The following is a 17,205-nucleotide window of genomic DNA, read 5'->3' as shown; positions in this document are numbered from 1 at the left end:
AGTTCTGGTGAATCAAATTCTTCACAGTTATGTCAGTCTCACACTTTCATTGACTATACATCCTCTCTGTAAGACTCAATTAAAGCGAGGGTATGAGAGAGCGCAACAACACACTGAGACCTACAATGCCCACGAGGGTCAATTTATCTTAAAGAACACTTAGTCTTTCCGACAAAATGCTATGATTGACACATCTAACCTTCATTCCGATGTAATCTTCATCTTTAGCACTCAGAGATCTAATTAATTAGGGGTATCTCATTTCCTCACTAATGCAAGTGGGCAGAAGCATGATGGAATAGGGGAATCTGAGAGCAGGGGGGTAGTTGCTGAGGAGGGGTCCCATATTTCATCAGTGCCTGTCCACCTTGCTCATTTGGGGGAAAGAACAAAAGAGCGTAAGGTGGTTGAGTTCACAGTCATGTTGAATTGATTAAAACTGACAAAGCTCTGGCATGTAGCCATCACACCAGAACACATTAAGTCCCTGAGTAATGAGCCCAAGTGTTCTAGTTTCTTTTCTTTGGGTTTTAGTTTATCACCACAGCTAATGAAACTAGTATGTTATTGAAGCTAAAAATAATAAGTGCAGAAGAACTCTTTGAAACAGGTGGTTGATTTGGTCTGCACCAAAGATTTGCTGCGTTCACACCTTTCCAAATGAGCTGCCCCCATGGGGAAAACAAACCTGAGTAAGATAAAACGGATCAAAATGAACTTGTTTTACCTCGTAAGAGTACTGTTATTAAAAGGTTTATTTAGGATTATTATATTTATCATATTGAGAAGGTTAGGCAGGCGTATACATTTTCTGCGTATTCATTACCCATGAAGTGGTGAATACATGATCTGTAAATTTCTTCAAACCGTTGAATGATCAACCCATATTTATGAAGGAATGAATGAATGCCTTTATTTTCATTGCACGACTGTACAACAAAATTGAGTACTCTTTACACACAAATTATTAAAATATATGACGGAAAACACAGACAAGACTGAAAAAGCAGTTTCTGCTCTTGCACTCCTCTTTAAAACAAACTGCTGTATTTTAAGCCAAAACAACTGTTGTGTTTGACAGAACAATATGTCTATATGCTGCCATAGCAGATTCATGGCTCATTAAGCCCCAAACTATTTTTAATTTGTCCATTTTACCCTGGAAACCCCCATTTACAGACGTCGCGCAACCGTTTTTGTTTCAACCCAGCCATGACAACAAGGTAATTATATTTATTATTCAAAATGTCTGTCATTTTTAGCTTAGAATCATTAATTGATGTATAATATTTTGTTGGGGAAAAAAAAAAAAAAAAAAAAAAAAAAAAAAACTAAAACGACTTAAAAAAAAATTATTCATTAGCATATTTTAAACTTTTAAACAAATTACGTCACAATGAAAAAAAAAGGCGTCTGTAAAAGAGGCACGGATATCTACCTCATAGCTATCGCCAAATTGTATTTTTTTTTGTTACGTTCGCATTTTCCCCGATATGTTAGATGATAAATAATCGATCCAAACAAAGAAAAATGGAAAAAATATGTTTAAAAGGCTAAATATATGAAAAAGAAAATCTCGACCACTCCTCGATGTCTGTGATTTCTGCATTGCGACCCTTGTTATATTACCATGTTTCACCCATAAAATCCCCCAAAAATCCAGCTGTGGCCATTCACAGCTGTGTCTTGACACTCAGTGATACATGCTACACGGAGGTTTTGGATCAACACAAGGTAAGTAGGTGATAATATCTCATTAAAGTCATGGCGTCTGTAATTCTGCTCTCGCGTGCTCTCACCTCCAAATAGGGTTTTGCTGTTTACAAAACATTTTTTTTAAAAATATGCCCTCCTCTTCAAAATGTTTCTTTCTTCCCCCAGAAAATTGAGATTTTAAGTTTTTCCAATGATGTATTACACATGCATATCGGACAATTTTGAAATTTGGCCAAATTGGGGGTCTCAGAGCGGAATTTCAAGTCACCTGAGTTTTTTCCGCCCTATACATCTTAAAAATATTTACAAAAAAAAAGATAAAATATATAGAAATATTGAGTTTGAAATAGTAGCGATAGGGATATACACAGGGGTGCACATAAGTGGTCCGCATGCACGCATGCGTACTGGACGTAGACAAACGCGCTGGCCCTCAATGGCTTCCATACGTTTTTGCGTACCGATGGCTGACCACTGTATTTGCGGCGGACACGAGAAAATCACTTCTCAAAATGTCAAAGAGGCAGGCCCCACTGAGTAATTATTTCCGTGTTCGCCCACCCCCGTCAAAAGACAGACAGACGACAGAGATGTCAGAGATGATGAGCTACCGAAAAAAAGGACTTTTGCTGAAAAGTGGCTGCAGGAGGTACCATGGCTAGAAGCAAATGATGCTCGCACGGAAAAGTGGTGCAACATTGCCGTGAAAATCCCAATGTCGTCAATAAGAGCAGCACATTTTATGAAGGGTCAAAGAATTTTAGCCATCCAAACTTTGAAAAGCACGAAAAAAAACAGAGCATGTGGCAATCAAGCAAACTATCGATGTCAGACAGGACCCCACTCGCCCTATGGACAAGTGGAGGAACAAAGTTATTGAAGAACAGCGCCATGCACTGACAAACGTGTTTTTGCTCGCATTTCACAAAGCTAAACATGCACCTTCAATGAGCTCTTATAAGGAGGACATCCCACTTTTACAAAGGCTGAGAGTTAATGTGGGAGCCGCATATGAATGCCCTTTATTTTGAATTAGTGTTTTTATGTTTATTTCTTTACATTTCACTTCAAAGTAATGGCAATTTTGTTGTGCCAGTTTAAGTTAATCAAGCGTTAATTGTTTATATATTTAATTAAAGGTAATTGGCTCTAAGTAAAGCTTGTCATAATTTTATCGCATCAGGCGGGTCGGCTCTGAGAACCTGGGCAAAAAAAATATGTGCACCCCTGGATATACAGTACTTTATGTAATACAGTGTCACAGTTGTCGGGTGTGAGAGTTCAGTGAGGTTATAGCTTTTAGAGAAAAACTCAATCTGCTTGTCGTCGCTGTATGACACCTGTATTTCAGTCCAGTGGGGAGAAGCTCAAACAGCTGGGAACCTTGGTGGTAGCTTTCCTTGCTTATGTTGAGAGCTCTGCTGAGGCACGAGGAGGAGTAGATGTCTGTCAGGGAAGGGAGAGGACAGCCGATGATCTTCTCTGCCGCTCTCACTGTCCTTTGAAGCCTCTGCCTGTCTGCCACGGTGTAGCTCACGTACCACATGAGGATGCAGTTTGTCAGAATGTCATTTTACAGTACATATGTTGTCGCAGATAGTATATTTGTGTTTCAACCTTGTCACAGTCACTGCCCCGCAACGGGGCAATTGTGGTGTAAGTTTTCATCACCAGACAAAGGCAATAGTGGACAAAATATTGTAGCTCTGCCCTGAACTGAATGAAAATGCAAAAATTTATCCGTCTATTCGTTTGTTTGTTTGTTTTTTTTTTGTTATACCAAACACATGATCAGAATGTCGTGATTTAACAGGTGGCGGAGCATAAACCGGAATCCTGAGGGGAGGAAAAAAAGGTTACTTTCCATTCGAGGACAACGTGTCACTTCTAAATGTGGCTATTTTGACCAGTTAAGTAGTTTGTAGAGGACTGTACTTGAGAAGCAAAGCGAATGTAAATGAGCACAATTACATGTTCAAGTACTTGTTTGCTATGTCGGTTTTGAAATAAATTTTAAACTAAATTTAAAAACTAGAGGTGGAGTCAGACGGGGGATTTGTCAAAAGATTTGTTTTATAATGTTCTACAGTTCTTTAAACTATCCTAACGTCATTAAAAAATGCACCTTTCGCCTTCAAGAGCCTTAATGTACAGACAGTAGAATCACAGCAGGCTATAATATTGAAGTTTAGGCGCGTGTGGCTGTCATTCTATTACTGTGTTGGAGTGTATGGCCAAATAAAATAGTAGTCCCCGGGTTACAAAGTACCCAACTTACGTGATTCAACTTTATGACGCCGGATTCTCGTCCGCTGTTTTGTCTCCAGTGTTTTTTTTTTTTTTAGTTCCCGTTGCCATTCTTTATGTCAGGATCCCCCTCCTCCTCCCTTACTGATGCCCGTTGCAAAATCACACACACTTATGCTATACATTCAAGCATCCAAAAGCACCTATAACGCTCATAACGAATTAATCCACTCTTGAGTGCCATTCTAGTATCCCACCATTACCAACCCATGCCTGTGTGCATTTCAGAGTGAACTGTATTGACTGTATTGGTTTCTATATTGATCTAGAGCCCGGAAAAAGCTGCCAGAGGTCAACTTCACTTTCCTGTCAATTGTATCTTGACGAATACCACTGAGCAAACCGACTTGACGCTTACTCTCATTGAACCAACCACTCATACAGTCCATCCTTAGTATCTCTAATAGAGAGACTTGATTTTGCATTTCCATATCATACTGTATACATATACTGAACAGTGGTACCTCTACTTACAAACGTCAAAACATACAGAATTTTCAGAAAGAAAATTCAAAATAAGAAAGGCAAAAATACAATATGTCTGGTACTCGCAGCTCCCAGAGTTTACTGGACGTAACATACTTTAAACTGCTCTCCCATTGGCTATTGCCTAGCATTCCTGGCATCCAATTGGCTAAAAGGGACCTCTACTGTATGTGTATGTGTGTATCCCAGCGTCCTCTTCGTTCGCCCATTATGTTCCGACTTTACATTAGTGTATTAATTTTATTCTTAATTTTTAACATTATGCACTACTCTTGATTTTATGTTTATTGTGCAATAATCTAACTGTAACATGTATTTGTTACATGTTTTAATGAATTTTTAAGTATTATAAAAAGATTTTTATAATACTTAAAAATTCATCAAAATTTTCAAGTTAACAAACTACTTCCAGAACATACTAGTATTAATATGTAAGTAGAGGTACCACTGTATATTAAATCTGCACTATTACATTGTAAAAATATATACAAACTGCGTTCACTATTTGGTAAATTTGTTTACACTTCTGTAGTAACGCTTTTCTATATTCAAAGCACTTAATCACCTTTTTCTAATTCACATACTGAGGGTATGTATATTAATGGCTCTTCAACATGGTCATAAAAAGATGGGGGTCAAGCTCAGAAACCTTTGGTGAAAGAGTTGTGCCATACTGTTTTAAATATTGCCATTTAATAACAATGAAAGAATTTGATACTTATTAAAATACAACTATTTGACCTACAGGATGCCTTTTTATTATTACTTTTTTCTAGGGCTGTCAAAATTATCGCGTTAACGGGCGCTAATTAATTTTTTAAAATAATCACGTTAAAATATTTGACGAATTTAATGCAGATGCAACGCTCAGACAGATTTAAATGACAGTACAGTGAAACACTCACTTGTTGTGTTTTATGGAGTTTTGCCGCCCTCTGCTGGCACTTGGGTGCGACTGATTTTATAGGCTTCAGCACCCATGAGCATTGTATTATGCTATTATGTATTATTACCATGAGTAATTATTGACATCAACAATGGCGGGCTACTAGTTTATTTTTTGATTGAAAATTTTACAAATTTAATTAAAACTAAAACATTAAGAGGGGTTTTAATATAAAAGTTCTATAACTTGTACTAACATTTTTCTTTTAAGAACTACAAGTCTTTCTATCCATGGATCGCTTTAACAGAATGTTAATAATGTTAATGCCATCTTGTTGATTTATTGTTATAATAAATAAATACAGTCCTTATGTACCGTAAGTTGAATGTATATATCCATCTTGTGTCTTATCTTTCAATTCCAACAATAATTTACAGAAAAATATGGCATATTTTATAGATGCTTTGAATTGCGATTAATTGTGATTAATTACAATTAATTAAATTTTAAGCTGTAATTAACTCGATTAAATTTTTTAATCGTTTGACACCCCTAGTTTTGATATATTATATCATATAGCCTATTGGCACTTGAGTTTTTAGATAGTTAAGTTGTCTCATTTCTTTCTTTATAAAGAAACCACACACATAAACCCATTCATATAACAGCTTAACTCATTTGCTCCCCAAAACATATAAATATGTTCTATTTTTAATTGTTTCAGTGTCCCAAAGACGTATTTATACGTCTTTTACGTTTTTTTTGTTTTTTTTCAAAAGAGACATCTCTGGATTCTGATTCAATTTAGCTCGAAAGCACAAAGCTGAAAATCAGTTTTAAACCAATAAAACTGGCCACTGGGGGGCGGAAGCACATTTGGTAAGACCCGCAACCCGATTCAACGGCAACGAACGGCCAAGCCGCATGGCTAGGGCGCCTGCGGAAGACGACCGAATGGATGCCAGGCGGCGGACGACCGAGCAGAACAACCGGTAGGACACCCGGGATACCAGGCGCTGGACGACCGAGCAGAACGACTGGGACCATTAGTGCAGCGGATGATGCCTTTGAGTCCGTGCTGCTCGCCAGGAGAGCCCACAGAGACTCAAAAAAATTCATCTTTATGAGACAGGCGGCCATGAGGGATAAATTTAACCGGCTGTCGCGGCCGGAACAGCCTCATCTTTCAGTTAGTTATGTGTAAATAAATTGTTAACTTGCTATCAAAAGCTCTATTTGTCTTGTTGTTTATCTTATTTTGTATAAGGAAAACATTATTCAGATGTTTGGGATGTAACTAAAGTAAAAAAAATAGCTGTGTTAAATTCAAAGTTATGTTTGAAATGTATACTTTCACAAAAAGCTCAATTTCTCCGTTTTTTTCATTAGAAACTTGAAAATTGCCCAAACTAAGCTATTTTCTAATGCTGATTTCTAAAGAATGGAAAAAGAAATAAAGTAACTTTTTTCTGCTGAAAGAAGAGAGTCTAATCTTTCTTTTGGTGGGTTACATGTTTATATAGCAATAGAACAGATTTTTCTGTGGGCCTTGCAAAATCAGTCAAAATCCAGTAAAACGGCTGGGAGCGAAGGGCCTTGCTCTGGTGAAAATGGCTGGGAGTGAATGAGTTAAAGTCTCCTTTCAGCACAGACTCCCATTCAACCTGGAAATTGTCATATGATGAGACTGTGCTTTGAAATTGGATTTGGATTGTATTTATGAAGACCTTTTTGATATAGAAAACTGATTCATTAGAGTCTGCCTCCTCTTTATTCAATTTTGTTGTTTAGTTTGTTTATTAAAGAAAATAAATGACTCATTTACACAATTTATATCAGTGCTTTGCCTGCACTTCACCTCCTTTTTAAAATTTGAACAGGACTTTAGTATGATTTGTGGAATGAGGAATTATTTTTATGTTTCATACTCATAACTTAAAAAAAAAAAAACTTTCACAAGTTTTATATATTTAAAACAGTACAGTTGTAGACTACAGGTCAGGAAGCTGGGGGCTGCCATTTTTATTTCGCGTAGTTGCACCCCGTATGTACAGATTTTCAGGGTATGTCTCATAGCAGAAATATGTGTGTATGTCATAAAAGTACACTTAATTACAACTTGGCTCTCTGTAATGATCCAGTGCCCAACTGTCGCATGTGAACAGCAAATAAACATTATGAGTGACACAAGTGATGTGCATTATCGTAAATTGCTTACTCATTAGATGTAATTTTTTTGCCTTCGAAAGCCATTCACAACTGTTGTTTTAGTCACTTTTTAGACGTTTAAATGTTAAAATGATCACAAACAAGTGAGACCACTATTTGAATTTTAGAAGTGTCACAAAAGCAAAAAAAATATTAGCATGCGAAATCCCCATGTTTCTTTTCTCAAAAAGCTCATAATCTCCAGTTTTTGAGAGAAATTCAAACACACCTCTTTGAGTGGAAGACAGATTTCCATGTCTCACCTGTTCTCATCCACTCAAAGGGGCAAACTCTGTCCATGCCTGGATCTCACTCAACTGATGATGCAGGTCCAATCTCCTAATCATAATAGGTGAATGAAAGAGGGTTTTGTAAACTGAAGTTCATATCAAATATGCCATAATGAAATCTCATCAATGTGCTCTCTGTGCCATATTATTTGCATATAAATGATATCATATAATAACTCTGTCCATTACTTGAGAGGAGTAAATATTTCTCTGTCTGCTTTGTTCCACTGTTTTGACACAAGAAAACAAGATGCTAATTGAGGAGAAGCAAGTGTCCTTCTGTGACGGCCTGACATTCAATTATATATGGGAGAATCAGATAAGGAGGTGGCTGTGGAAATGCCTGAAAACAACATTTTGCAAAGCGGTTACTCTGAAGCCAGTTGGCAATGTAATTTGAATGGATCTTTGAGCTATGTGCAGAAAGGCACTGCTGCTCTGAAAGGAATCATAATGCTTTGACCTGCAGAGTAATTGGATGCCCTGAATGAAGTGTTGACACAGAAGGGAGAGTTCGGAGTGACGCACACAAAAGATATGATAGACGCTGAGGCTGAGATAGAAAAGACTGCAAATTAGAAATACATAGAACAATGAGTGCCCATCACTTATGAACACATTTTCCTGACATGCCTTATAGAACAAATGATATTCATTATGAACAAAGACTATTTTTGGAGTGCAGCATCATCTTGTGAAATGTTTATTAATTTTATTTCTGTACTGTACAACTGTAATTCCATTACTTACACAGTGGATGATTGTTGGAATGAAGTCCTGCACCCACTGCGGCCCTATGTGGAATAGTTTGGAAACCCCCGGATTTAGAGAGAAAATGAAGTATATATGTCAATTAAAATCTGAACATCAATTAACTAAACTCTTTCCCCCGGGGAACTACACAACTTGCCAACATAAGTTCCGCTGGTGAAATCTGTTAAAACTCGCTACAACTCCTTACTTTGTGAAAATTATTATCGTATACTGTGAGGAATTTTACCACAGAAAATTACTATTCTATTTTTTTTTTTAAATATATGTTTGACAAAAGGATTAAAAAATGCTGCAACCGCTTACTTTATAAAAGTTCAAGACACGAGAATCATATTTATTGGTGCTAAAATTAGGGTGCGCTTTATACACGGGTACAAGAATTTCCCCTAGATTTTACAGGTAAAGTTGGGGTGCGCGTTATACACGGGTGCACCTTATATTAGGGAAATTACGGTATGTTTTTGCAACAATACTGAATTACATCCATAATTTCATAGGAAACTGTCTCTGTCGCTATGAAGAATCAACCACGTTCATGTTAATGGAGGCGAGTTGACAGAGTTCCTTTTGTGTTTGCGCAGCTTTAAAGTTGTTGTAATCAGGGTGGCAGTGGGGTTGGGGCTTGGTTTATTTCTCACAGTCAGTTGGCCCTTCCTGAATAGACACAGATTCAAATTAAATAAGTCTCGAAATGAAATAAGTCTCATGAAAATAGTCACAAAGAACAAAAGTATTAGGTGACAAAAAACATACTGTATGTGGTAGTTAAATTTAATTACTGGTGAATTCCAAATTGGCATTTGACTTTGGAAGTTCCACTTTGTAATTACAGTACTTGAATATGACTTTCAGACAAAGGTGTAAAAGTATTTGCTTGGTATTTTGCCATTAAAAAACCATCCATACATACACTGAAAATAATGCTGCCTCATAAATTAAATAATGGTTGTTGACAGGAGGGGTCACATTTGTGTTTCCTTCCATAAGTTATATTGTCTTCACTCGTATGGGTTTTCAAATGATTTACCTGTCCTGCTTCGTAAATGTGTTTAACTTTTAGTCATTTGCTATATATTACGGATGACAGGTAGGTGAATGAATATACATGGTTGTCCCCTGTGCAGCTGTATCATGTGTAATAGTGGCCATATGGAAAGTGGCCTGGTGTTGGTTTGGTATGACCTTGGCAGTGTGCTCTCTGGCAGACTGATAAGAGAGCTTATCCTCTCTAATGGCTTATTTGGCTCAGTGGGCAGTGTTGCTTCATGACTAGGCTGTGATGAACTCTTCTGGCAGCTTGCAGTGATTTTTTTTTTTTTTATCTGAGGAGGCAATGAATATAAATTTGATATGGGCACATCTTAAATACATGTTACATTGTGCACTGATGAATATTTTAATGTATCATAATTATAGGTTTTATCCATATTTTCCCTCATAAGCACATTCAAAGTTATCTGCATAATTTCGAAATGACTGCTGTAAAGCAGTATGTACAGTAAATAACATCACTGGTTGTTAGGGCCTCGGCCCCTCCCTCCTGAACCCTGGCCCACCTTGGGCAGGTGTGTTTTTGATTTGCAGGTTGGACGCCAGACGGGTGGAGCGGCCACAGCTGCTGGCAATGACAATCAGCCATCTTCATAAGCCAGTGGACGCCACCACCTCGTCGCCCGATCAACTAGTCTGTTTACCACGTCAGTTGCGTCTCGCGTACTTAATTATTTATCTGATCCCCGGCTCACGACTTTTTTCTTCTCGCCCCAGGTCCTGACTTTGCGCGCCCCTATCGGATCCCACGCCTGCCTTTCTTCCGAGCTTCCACACCCCGCGTCGGCTCAGCTACACCGAGCAGAACAACTTACGCCCGCCACGTTATTGTTTGTGCTCGCCAATAAAATATTATTCGCCACAACCCCTGCTTGTCTGCATTTGGATCCCCTCTCGTCGCACACCCTAACACTGGTACTGTTAAACACTCATTCAGTGCACATTTTAAACATCATGTTAAATGTTTTAGTTTTAGAATGAGGGTTTTTTGTGTTGTAGGACAGTATTAAGATCAAAACTAATTGTACCACTTTTATGATATATCATTATCATATACCACCAGGATGAATGTATCAGAAGCAAAAGACATAATTTGTAAGTTATTCATTGTGTGTGTGTCAATTAAAAGCAGACTAGGCAATGAGACCAGCCTCCATCTTTCAAGGGTGTAATGGGACTTTGAGTTTCTGCATTATGTGGCTACATGAAGGTAAAAATTAATGGACGAGAGAAGGTGGGATATCATTTCGAACGCAGCTGCCTCATTAATGCTGAGGCCTCGGGGAGGGACTTGGAATTATTAGAACTTGATGCACAGCTTGCGGGGACACATATTGTCAACTTTCCTGTTAGTACTCACTCATTCATTCATCTTCTATAACCTATCCTCACTGTCCAATCAACATACCATGCATCTTTTTAGGATGTGGAAGGAAACCTGGAGAACCCGGAGATAATACATGCAGGCACAGGGAGAACATGCAAACTCTATAAAGAAAGGCCGGAGCCTGAAATTGAATCCTTGATTTCAGAGCCGTAACGGAGACGTGCTAACCACTCAACCACCCTTCTGGTACTCTCGTGCTTGAATGTGTTCATGAATGTTTTAACGTCAATGTTATATTCTTAGATTTCAAAAGTTAAATGGAAAACAGGTCATTTTTAGTAGGTCTTCCATCTGTCACTTGACCAAATGACCTGCCTACCTATCAAAAAAATATATATATTTTCTCTCTGGTTTCAAATGTTCCTTCATGACATGAAAAAAAATTGACATGTGGGAAATTAGGTGTGTCCAGTTCCTTTTCAACTATGAGTAGGAAAACTAGCATAGTTCAAACAGAAGTTATGTCTTGAAGTAAGTATTGAAGTGAAACGTGTTGTATTTGTGGTTTTAATTATTAACACATTTATTGCCAACCTCATACTGCCAGCTGTTTTTTCTAACATTTTAACAAATTTTTCTAGAACCACACAATATTGTGTTCTTCCTTTCTTTAGTAATCAGCAGAAAAATGTACATATATTTTACAAAATTCAGTCATGTCTGCTAGAAAACTGTGAATTAGTTAACCCTTTAACACCTAAGCCTATTTTGGCAGAATTTGCATGCATTTGATGTTGCCTTTATATTTCAAAGAAAAAAATGTTTACAATGGCCAAGTTGGGTCCCTTTTTTCAGGACACCTTGAACTTCATGTCCAAACTGTTGTTTTCTTCACTGACCAATTATAATCCACATTTTGGACCCAAAAAGACAAAAAAATCCCAAAATATTTTTCCAAAATTTGTAATGTTGATGTCCCATTGACAACCAAACATGCTCGACCAACTGTTTTGAAGCTTGATGATATTTATTCAACTTGTTAGGATAAACATTCAATGGAAAAAAATAAGATTGAATAGTTTTATGTTTGACAATTCAACACAAACAGCAGGTATGGTCATAGGCGTTTTTGGCCTTTACACATAATATGGTCAAAACAGGTGAGATACTGTGCAAAATAGTGAGAAAAAAATATATATATCATCCAACACAAAAAGGGTTTGGAAGATATCTCTTTGTGAAGTTAGGTGTTGTACCCATCACCTTATCAAAAATATATACGTACGTGAAATCAAGCTTCTCGAACACACATCTACATAAAAATTGAAAAGATTATGGTGAAGAAAAAATATATATAACATTGAAAAAAAGTATTTAAAAAAATATTGACTAGTAGTTCCGTTCAATTCAAAATGTTCAGGCATGCGACCCAATAAGGTTTTTTTGGGTTTTTTTGCGCACTCAATAATGCTTCTTCTTGAACAGGTCACGGAACTGCGTCACACACAACGTCACACAGCCTACTCTTTCGCCGCTTGCGCGCAGTTGTCACTTCTACTCGCCGAGATGCCGACTCATCCCAAGAAAACAATGAAAAATACGGCTCATCTTCTTCCTTGAGTTAATGAAATGATGCATTAGCTTGCGCTAAATGTAGATTTAGATTCATTCGGCACGTTTCAAAGTCGCTCGCTCAAACCAGCTGGCCGTTGTTTGCTTCGAATGCCTTCCTTTCAATAGTTGGCACCTCGCTCGGAAATTTATTAAAAATGATCAAATTCGATTCGTCCTTCTTGACATCACAACGGCTCTTGGGATATGTAGTCTTTTGTGCTGCTTTCGGTTTTGAAAAAGGACAAGAACTGATGGAAAAATATAGATAGATACAGTTCATGGTCAATGCAGCGTTTTAATGCATATTTATGTGTGCAATAAAAATATAAAATTCAAACGACATTATCTCCCGTTTTTCTTGGTCGATTGACTTCAAATAAAAACTGGTGTGGACATCAACTTCCGCACTTTCAAATGAGACCAATCAGCGGCACGTGGGTGACGTAATTACAGCGTTACGAAGCATCAAAGACGATATGTGTAAACGCGTCGCTGCCGACACGTTCGGTGTTAAAGGGTTAAGGGAACAGCCGGAAGTAAACAATTGTCCCGCGATTTGCGTGCAAGACGTACGTTGTTACTTGGTGAGTTTCAATGTAAATAAAACAACGCGGCTTGGCTCAGTGGTTCGACACTCTTCCTCAGTTTCCTGTCCTAGCTCACTACACGGTCAACATTTATACGAAACGGATCGCGGTATACGTTCTCTTCAAGACAACATCGCCAAGTGCCGGCATGTTACAACGATAAGGTAAGAAAAATGGACCAGTAAATAATAAACGAATAGTACAAAAAAACATTTTCATTTTATTAGATGTGAAAAATATCATGAAAACATTTATTTACCACATGAAACTTGATTATTATATCACTGTCGTTCAGATTAGGTAATATTGTGCTGGTCCATGCTTACAATGGAACATGAATCGTAATGAATTTTTTCTGTCTCCGTCCCTGTACCCGTGAATAACGCGCACCCATGATTTTACGAGTAAATTTTGGGGGAAAAAGTGCGCATTATATTCGTGAAATTACGGTATGGTACTTTATATCCACTTTATACATAGCCTTTTTATGACTTGCGACCGGCTGCGTCTCACATTGCACTTCAAATACTGAACATACTACGTGTAGATGTAATAGTTAAACAACGTCAACAAACTTATTTTAACCTTTATCATGCATAAACAAAATGGGGGGTTGGACTGTGTGGGAGTGGGAGCTTTTCTCAGCGGTTAGGAATGCAACAAAATTCTGACCTCCCTTCAGACTGCAAATGCAGGAAGTTTCTTCACTAAAACCTAAATGTAATGGAACCCTAATTATGTCATTACAAAGTATGCTCTCTGTCCTGCTGTTTTATTGTGTCGAAGTGACTGCTGCAGTAAAAAAGCTCATTACCACAAGTAAACTATTGGTGACCTCAGACTTCTCCATAAGCTTTACTCTTGATATTCAACATATGGCGCATGCTCATTCGCCCTAACTGAGGTTGGTTACCTGAAAAATGATGCAGTTTGCTACATGTTAATTGATCAAGTCACTGCATAAGCCAGTGGAAAAATGAGTGGAAAGACTGTACATCAATACCTGGATAGTCAAATTATCATTACTCAATTGTTTAAAATGTATACCTAGTACATTAAGCACTCTGCTCTTACCAGGTTGTAGTGGGAGCAAAAAACAACAACAAAAAAACAAACAAACAGAAAAGCATTAAAATAAAAAAATAAAATGTTAGTGAACAAAATCCTGGCAAGATTATTGCATCTCCACCAACTTTACTCACATATAAAATGTAATGAGGAGACACATATACAGTAGAGTACAGATAGTGAAAATATAGGTGAGAGGGTGTTAATAAAGACAGGCAAGAGGCAAAGTAAGACCAAAAAGGAGGTGGATGAACGTGGTGGTGTACGACAGGAGGGTAGTTGATGATAAAAGGCAGAATGAAGACATGCTGTGGCAACCCTTAATGGAACAAGTAATGAAGAAAAGAACAGGTAAAGTATATATGAAAAGCTGAGTATTTCTTCATTCCATAAAAGTCATCCAAACACCTACGCATTACAACTCTATCCCGCTCCCAATGTTGGACATTTGATCTAAAGTAATTCACCTCTATAGAACATGGAAGCTGATGGCGGACTTGGGCCGACTTCATCGATTGGCTTTCCTCAACGTTGACAGCCCCAAGATAGACTGCAGAGCACGAGAGTCAGAAAGTCACGCTGCCATTACAAGTCTGTTCTCCCTTGTTACAGCCCAACGCACCCTCCATGGACTAAAATCGATTAGAGTGATAGATGTGTGTGGATATGTATGAGTGGGCCTCTGTGAACATGATCACTTAATCATTGTAACTTATCAAATGTATTCAGTGTAAACATTACAATCGTGAAATCAGCTAAAAAATTTATGGTTACTATTTTTGTTACATAGATTATAGTGTGTTCTATAAATGATTGAAGATGTTTGGTCAGTAAGAATTAATAATGTATGAGATTTCACCTCACAGTGTATGTCCATGCTTTATGCAATTTACTATGTAAAGGTTATGGCTAATGAACCACATTAGCATATTAATGAGACCAAGATATTCAAAGGGAACCTTATTATTTTGTAGACTAAAAAGAAACTTATAGTGCCCATATCAATCCTGCGCTCTGTTCTTCTTCTTTTTATTTAATTATTTAATGATTTTCAAGTCAGCTACTCTACTTCAGGCATGGTGAGATGAGATGTGTGAAAGACGAAAAAAAAAAAAAAGTTAACGGGTTTACTGTGATTTCTTGAGTATAATACAAACTCATGTAAAGTATGACTTGTACAAATCACTCTTTGAAACAAGTTTTACTCAGGTATTATATTCCCTAAATTTGCTGGTAATATTCTTCCCCCCCCCCAAAAAAAAAAAGAACTTTGGTATGATGTACAGTAACTTGTATTTTTGTTCCCCCTGGTTTTTCGAAACTAATGTTCTTTTTTGTCTCGTAACTTTCATCTCATGCGAGTGACACTCCAAAGAACATATCACTGTGGGTGCCTGAAGCTGGACAATTTAAAACATCCATACAATGAAAATGATAGTTATTTTATTTTTAGAGGTTGAAGTCAACATGAGTAGATATGTCCACATACATCTATCTTGGTGACAATTGGTTGCTTTTTGTTGACAGTTTTCTACATAATCTGAAAATCATCGGTGTGTGATCGTTGTTATTATTTTTAAAGGATGAAGGATGATATATACATAATTTCTGGATTGAAATAGCCACATCTGACCTTTTTATATCAGCCGTCACCAATTGTAGGCTCGCATTGACCTAAAACCAACACATATAATGTTATGCTAATTGTGTGAGGGTGTTGGCGTAGCAAATGTAAAGTGAACAGAAAATCAGCACTGTGGGGAAAAAAAAAAGAAAAAATCAACATATGACACAATTCCATACCACAAGCAAAAGCTAAACTGATTTCAATGTGACAAAATAGATTTGTCAATTTTCTCTGGATAACTTTCCACCACCCACATTTTATTGTCTCTGCATCTCACCCTCCATAAGAGAGACTGCAACAGACTTGTAAAGTAGGAATTCAGAAAACTGATTAGAAGTTTTTCTTTTCATGTATCTGGGTAGAGTTTTTCACTTTCACTTTTCACTTTCAATCACATATACAGAACAAATATGCTGTGCACATATAGTATATGTATAGTGCACATGATCCCATAGATGGCAAATTTATGCTGGCAAATGCACAGAAAAGCATTTTGAGTAAATCTGTCATGATTCGGAGGAGGAAAGTTCTATCTCGCTTGGCTCAGTAGCTGAACTTTTGTTAACATAGTCCAAGTAAATGTGGATTTACTAAGCCAAAGAACATGATGGAAAAAGAGCTAAAGTTATCCATCCATCCATCCATCCATCCATCCATCCATCCATCCATCCATCCATCCATCCATCCATCCATCCATCCATCCATCCATCCATCCATCCATCCATCCATCCATCCATCCATCCATCCATCCATCCATCCATCCATCCATCCATCCATCCATCCATCCATCCATCCATCCATCCATCCATCCATCCATCCATCTTCAACCGCTTATCCGGAGTCAGATCGCAGGGGCAGCAGTTTCAACAGGGATCCCCAAACTTCCCTTTCCCTGGCCACATCAACTAGCTCTGACTGGGGTATCCCGAGGCTCTCCCAAGTCAGTGTCGAGATATAATCCCTCAACCTGGTTCTGGGCCTGCCCCGAGGTCTCCTACCAGTTGGAGGGTCAGGAACCCCTCCCTAGGGAGGCCTCCTGGTGGCATTCGCACCAGATGCCCGAAGCACCTTAACTGACTCCTTTCTACGTGATGGAACAGCGGCTCGACTCTGAGCGTATCGTGAAAAGCAACGTTTCTTACCATGTCTCTAAGTGAGCCACCAGCTATCCGCCTGAGAAAGTCCATTTCGGCCGCTTGTACCCGTGATCTTGTCCTTTCAGTCATAACCCATCGTTCATGACCATAGGTGAGTGTAGGAACAAA

The 17,205-nt window shown here is 37.9% G+C and overlaps 1 protein-coding gene across 1 annotated transcript in view; it reads right to left on the bottom strand.

The window, feature by feature from the left end:
* The window catches only part of cdh13 (cadherin 13, H-cadherin (heart)), a 399,871-nt gene that overhangs the window by 147,156 nt on the left and 235,510 nt on the right, over positions 1–17,205 (bottom strand). The window lies entirely within an intron of this gene.

The sequence above is a fragment of the Corythoichthys intestinalis genome, chromosome 5 (assembly GCF_030265065.1).
Source record: "Corythoichthys intestinalis isolate RoL2023-P3 chromosome 5, ASM3026506v1, whole genome shotgun sequence".
In the NCBI taxonomy this organism is placed as follows: Eukaryota; Metazoa; Chordata; class Actinopteri; order Syngnathiformes; family Syngnathidae; genus Corythoichthys; species Corythoichthys intestinalis.
The sequence above is the reverse complement of the archived record's forward strand: the minus strand, read 5'-3'. Positions and strand labels throughout refer to the sequence as shown.